The sequence below is a fragment of the Aethalodelphis obliquidens genome, unplaced genomic scaffold, assembly GCF_003676395.1.
Source record: "Aethalodelphis obliquidens isolate GAN/ISIS:26980383/991018 unplaced genomic scaffold, ASM367639v1 scaffold16, whole genome shotgun sequence".
In the NCBI taxonomy this organism is placed as follows: domain Eukaryota; kingdom Metazoa; phylum Chordata; class Mammalia; order Artiodactyla; family Delphinidae; genus Aethalodelphis; species Aethalodelphis obliquidens.
The window spans coordinates 12263375-12269638 of NW_020837960.1; positions in this window are offsets into that span (position 1 = coordinate 12263375).

Sequence of the window (6264 nt, forward strand, 5' to 3'; positions counted from 1 at the left end):
GGGATGAAGCAAAAGCAGTTCTAAGAGGGAAGTTTATAGCAATACAATCCTACCTCAAGAAACAAGAAACATCTCAAATAAACAACCAAACCTTACACCTAAAGCAATTAGAGAAAGAAGAACAAAAAAAACCCCCAAACTTAGTAGAAGGAAAGGAATCATAAAGATCAGATCAGAAATAAATGAAAAAGAAATGAAGGAGACAGTAGCAAAGATCAATAAAACTAAAAGCTGGTTCTTTGAGAAGATAAGCAAAATTGATAAACCATTAGCCAGACTCATCAAGAAAAAAAGGGAGAAGACTCAAATCAATAGAATTAGAAATGAAAAAGGAGAAGTAACAATTGACACTGAAGAAACACAAAGGATCATGAGAGATTACTACAAGCAACTATATGCCAATAAAATGGACAACCTGGAAGAAATGGACAAATTCTTAGAAAAGCACAACCTTCCAAGACTGAATCAGGAAGAAATAGAAAATATAAACAGACCAATCACAAGCACTGAAATTGAGACTGTGATTAAAAATCTTCTAACAAACAAAAGGCCAGGACCAGATGGCATCACAGGCGAATTCTATCAAACATTTAGAGAAGAGCTAACACCTATCCTTCTCAAACTCTGCCAAAATATAGCAGAGGGAGGAACACTCCCAAACTCATTCTATGAGGCCACCATCACCCTGGTACCAAAACCAGACAAAGATGTCACAAGGAAAGAAAACTACAGGCCAATATCACTGAGGAACATATATACAAAAATCCTCCACAAAATACTAGCAAACAGAATCCAGCAGCACATTAAAGGATTATACACCATGATCAAGTGGAATTTATCCCAAGAATGCAAGGATTCTTCAATATACACAAATCAATCAATGTGATAAACCATATTAACAAATCAAAGGAGAAAAACCATATGATCATCTCAATAGATGCAGAAAAAGCTTTCAACAAAATTCAACACCCATATATGATAAAAACCCTCCAGAAAGTAGGCATAGAGGGAACTTACCTCAACATGATAAAGGCCATATATAACAAACCCACTGTCAACATTGTTCTCAATGGTGAAAACCGAAAGCATTTCCTCTAAGATCAGGAACAAGACAAGGTTGTTCACTCTCACCAACATAGTTTTGGAAGTTTTAGCCACAGCAATCAGAGAAGAAAAAGAAATAAAAGAAATCCAAATGGGAAAAGAAGTAAAGCTGTCACTGTTTGCAGATGACATGATACTAAACATAGAGAATCCTAAAGATGCTACCAGAAAACTACTAGAGCTATCAATGAATTTGGTAGAGTAGCAGGATACAAAATTAATGCACAGAAATCTCTTGCATTCCTATACATTAATGATGAAAAATCTGAAAGAGAAATTAAGGAAACACTCCCATTTACCACTGCAACAAAAAGAATAAAATACCTAGGAATAAACCTACCTAAGGAGACAAAAAACCTATATGCAGAAAACTATAAGACACTGATGAAAGAAATTAAATATGATACAAACAGATGGAAAGATATACCATGTTCTTGGATTGGAAGAATCAAAATTGTGAAAATGACTACAGTACCCAAAGCAATCTACAGATTCAGTGCAATCCCCATCAAACTTCCAGTGGCAGTTTTCACAGAATCAGAACAAAAAAATGCACAATGTGTATGGAAACACAAAAGACCCCAAATAGCCAAAGTAATCTTGAGAAAGAAAAACGGAGCTGGAGTAACCAGGCGCCTGGACTTCAGGCTATACTACAAAGCTACAGTAATCAAGACAGTATGGTACTGGCACAAAAACAGAAATATAGATCAATGGAACAGGATAGAAAGCCCAGAGATAAACCCATGCACATATGGTCACCTTATCTTTGATAAAGGAGGCAAGAGTATACAATGGAGAAAAGACAGACTCTTCAATCAGTGGTGCTGGGAAAACCAGACAGCTACATGTAAAACAATGAAATTAGAACAATTCCTAACACCATACACAAAAATAAACTCAAAATGGATTAAAGACCTAAATGTAAGGCCAGACACTATCAAACTCTTAGAGGAAAACACAGGCAGAACACTCTATGACATAAATCACAGCAAGAACCTTTTTAACCCACCTCCTAGAGAAATGGACATAAAAACAAAAATAAACAAATGGGACCTAATGAAACTTCAAAGCTTTTGCACAGGAAAGGAAATCATAAACAAGGTGAAAAGACAACCCTCAGAATGGGAGAAAATATTTGCAAACAAAGCAACTGACAAAGGATTAATCTCTAAAATATACAAGCAGCTTATGCAGCTCAATATCAAAAAAACAAACAACGCAATCCAAAAATGGGCAGAAGACCTAAATAGACATTTCTCCAAAGAAGATGTACAGATTGCCAACAAACACATGAAAAGATGCTCAACGCCACTAATCATTAGAGAAATGCAAATCAAAACTACAATGAGGTATCACCTCACACCAGTCAGAATGGCCATCATCAAAAAATCTACAAACAATAAATGCTGGAGAGGGTGTGGAGAAAAGGGAACCCTCTTACACTGTTGGTGGGAATGTAAATTGATACAGACACTATGGAGAACAGTATGGAGGTTCCTTAAAAAACTAAAAATAGAACTACCATATGACCCAGAAATCCCACTACTGGGCATATATCCAGAGAAAACCATAATTCAAAAAGACACATGCACCCCAATGTTCATTGCAGCACTATTTACAATAGCCAGGTCACGGAGGTAACCTAAATGCCCATCAACAGACGAATGGATAAAGAAGATGTGATACATATATACAATGGAACATTACTGAGCCATAAAACGGAACGAAATTGGGTCATTTGTAGAGACGTGGGTGGATCTAGAGAATGTCCTACAGAGTGAAGTAAGTCAGAAAGAGAAAAATATCATATATTAATGCATATATGTGGAACCTAGAAAAATGGTACAGATGAACAGGTTTGCAGGGCAGAAATAGAGACACAGATGTAGAGAACAAATGTATGGACACCAAGGGGGGAAAGTGGCGGTGGTGTGGTGGTGGTGGGATAAACTGGGAGATTGGGATTGACATGTATACACTAATATGTATAAAATAGATAACTAATAAGGCTGCAGAATTGTACTTCTTGCTTCTGCTGTCTGCCCCCTTGTGGATGAGGCTACCTAACCTTACGGTTTTTAACTTGGATAAAGTCAGAAAGGGATGCTAATATGGAAACGAAGAATTTATTTTCAGAGCCCTTTACCCTTCAGGTTTGATTTCCAGGTGGAAACACCCAACAGATGCTCGGCAAAGTGAGCCAGAGCCTCCAGGGGCATTAGAGTCAAGACCATACCAAACCCAGCACCTCAGTATGCCAGCACAGCGGTGTGGCAGGGCCAGCTCATCCCAGCGTGGGAGAGGCAGTGCATAAATTTCCTGAAATTTTGCAAACTGGCAGTGAATACAGCCATCATTAAAAATTGAGTCACAAAAACTTACACGTAAATAATTTTAAAAACAAGCATAGGGCTTCCCTGGTGGCGCAGTGGTCGAGAGTCCACCTGCCGATGCAGGGGACACGGGTTCGTGCCCTGGTCCGGGAAGATTCCACATGCCGAGGAGCGGCTGCGCCCGTGAGCCATGGCGGCTGAGCCTGCGCATCCGGAGCCTGTGCTCCGCAACGGGAGAGGCCACAGCAGTGAGAGGCTCGCGTCCCGCAAAAACAAAAACAAAAACAAAAAAAACCAAGCATAATAAATTCTCAAAGCTCTCCACTTCCTAATTACTTTACTATAGTTTACTATTATCTGTGCTTTTGAGGTGATTTATATCTATTTTATAAGCCTGGTGGAAAAATCATATAAAGGTGTCCTAGGTGCGTCTCTGCCCAACTCCTGTTGACATCAGCCGTATTGTTGGCTTGAAATCAGCCATGGGGAGGAGTGTTTACATCGTGAAAACTGATATCGCAAAAACTATAAATTCAGACTACCCCCATCCCCAGAGAGCCAGCACACCACTACCTGAAACTGTATCATGTTCCGTACAGAAAAGTCTTTGTGTGAGTATGGGTCCGGAGTCTCATTAAGGTAAAGCAAAGAGAATAAGGCAGAAACTAAGACTCCACAAATGAGGGGAAGAAATTAATTGTAAAAACAGTTTCTAATAGTGACGGATAGTTCCCCAAACACAAGCTTTTTGCACTACTCAGGTCCTCTGGGGTAGCTGCTCTTTGAAATTAAACCTGTTTCATTCAGCTCCATGAATAAGAAACTTCTAGCCAGAGAAGACATATTTTATATGCACACATAAAAATGCTCTGTATGTATATAGCGCTTTCCTTTTAAGGAGCTCACAGCAATTACACATGTGCTGATTAGTGTGCGTGTGTGTCAGAAACAAAGGCGAAGTGAGAAACAGAGACAGAGAAAGGAGAGAGGCAATGATTTACTGAAGCTGTGAGAATTCCTGAACACAAGAATTATTTTCTTTGGAGGGGTTTTGTTTTTGACTCAGAATTTTATTGTTTGTTTGTAACTGGTGGGAGGGCAGATTTATAAGATAAATCTTCCTGACGGGGAGCCCTGGGCTCCACCCAAGCCAGACCACGTGTCGCAGTGTCCTCTTAACAGCTGCCTCTGGAGGCAGCCCTGAGTGGGGCTGTGGGGAGACCTTTGGCTGGAGAACACTGTCTCTGAGAGCCTTTGTCCCTGGCCAGATATATCTGGATCTTCAGATGGTCGGGACCCGGTCAAGTGTGAAAGAGACTCCCTCAGATTCCCAACCAGAGCTTCCTACTGGCCCCAAGGACGGCAGCGGGTCTCCCGCTGGCGCCCTGCTGGGCTCCTCTTCTCACCAAGGAGTGGGCTTCTGAAGAGCTTCCTGAGGCAGGAGGGCCCTCAGACCCAGCTTGAGTGGCCAACCAGGCACACAGCAGAAACAAGCCAGTTAAGCAGCTCTAGCGTGAGGGGCCGGAGACAGGTTTTCATCTTCCCGGTTCCATCACAGCTTCTGTGGAGCGAGTCTGCTCCTCTGAGATGTCAGGGTGTGAGCAGTTGCAGTCCTTGATTCAACAGTCATTTCCTGAGACCCTGCTGGATGTCAGGGACAGCCTTGGGTTATAGAAACACAAAGCGAAACAGCCCGCATGGACCCGGGCATCAACAGGCTTATAAGATACACCCTCCAAGGGCCTTTCCCATCCAACAGTCTCTAAATATTTTCTTAGTGGCCAGAGGGCTTCCTTCTATCTCCCAAGCTAAAGAATTCAGCCCCTACTAAGTAAAAGGAATCATGCTTTGCTTGTCTAGTTGTTTACATTTGCGTTCCCAGACTTAACCACTTGGCACTCACAGTGTCAGAGCTGGTCATGGAACCTCGCCAGAGCCCCTGGGGAGAGGTGAGTGTGGCAACGTCTGCCACACCCAGAAACACTCATTAGGCTCCGGTGTGCTTGGGGCGTCTTGTGCTCTAAGTCAAAGAGGCACAGCCCAGCTGTCCAGATGCTTCTAGAAACCCTGGAGCTTGCCCATAGAAAGGACAAACAACAGAGCAAACTCTGAGAAGATGGTGCTGTCAGACCAACGACGGGAATGCAAATGCAGAACTGGTGAAAGTGGAGGGAGAGAGGGGCTTATAGAACACGCAACAGGGTGGGGAAGTCTCTAGCTGTGTTTTTGTTAGTCCAGGGTTGCCAGGTTTCCCCCCCACCTCCCCTGGCACACAGCATCTTAGTTTCCCAGCCAGGGATCAGACCCATGACCCCTGCATCGGGAGCACAGAGTCTTAACCACTGGACCACCAGGGAAGTCCCAGGATTGCCAGGTCCTTTGGAATGGTGGAGAAAAGAAGGGTAGCGAGAACCGAGATGGGCACCCAGGACCCAGGACAAGGGCCCTCTATGACTGCCCCCCAAAGGCTTGAGACATCAGTGCAAAGTCAGAACGCTGAGATAAAACCCCTCCAGCTCTTCACTCCAACATGACGGCCTCCTTCCACGCTCCCTCCAGGGCCCTCCTTACCCCTTCTAACATCTTACATAAGAGCCTCCTATTGTGTTAATATCAGGGGGAAAAGTGACTAAGGGTGAGTCCGTGACTAAAGGGAAAGAAAACTAGGAAAGGAGTCTCAAATGCTTGCCCCCATCGCCAGGTTATCTTGGCTCGTACCCTGATTCCGTCAGTTCACAGGCTCTGACATAAAAGGCAGGAAGTTACACACACTAAACAAAGCTCCTTAGATGTCAGGAAATTAACCTGGGAAATCGGAGCCAGG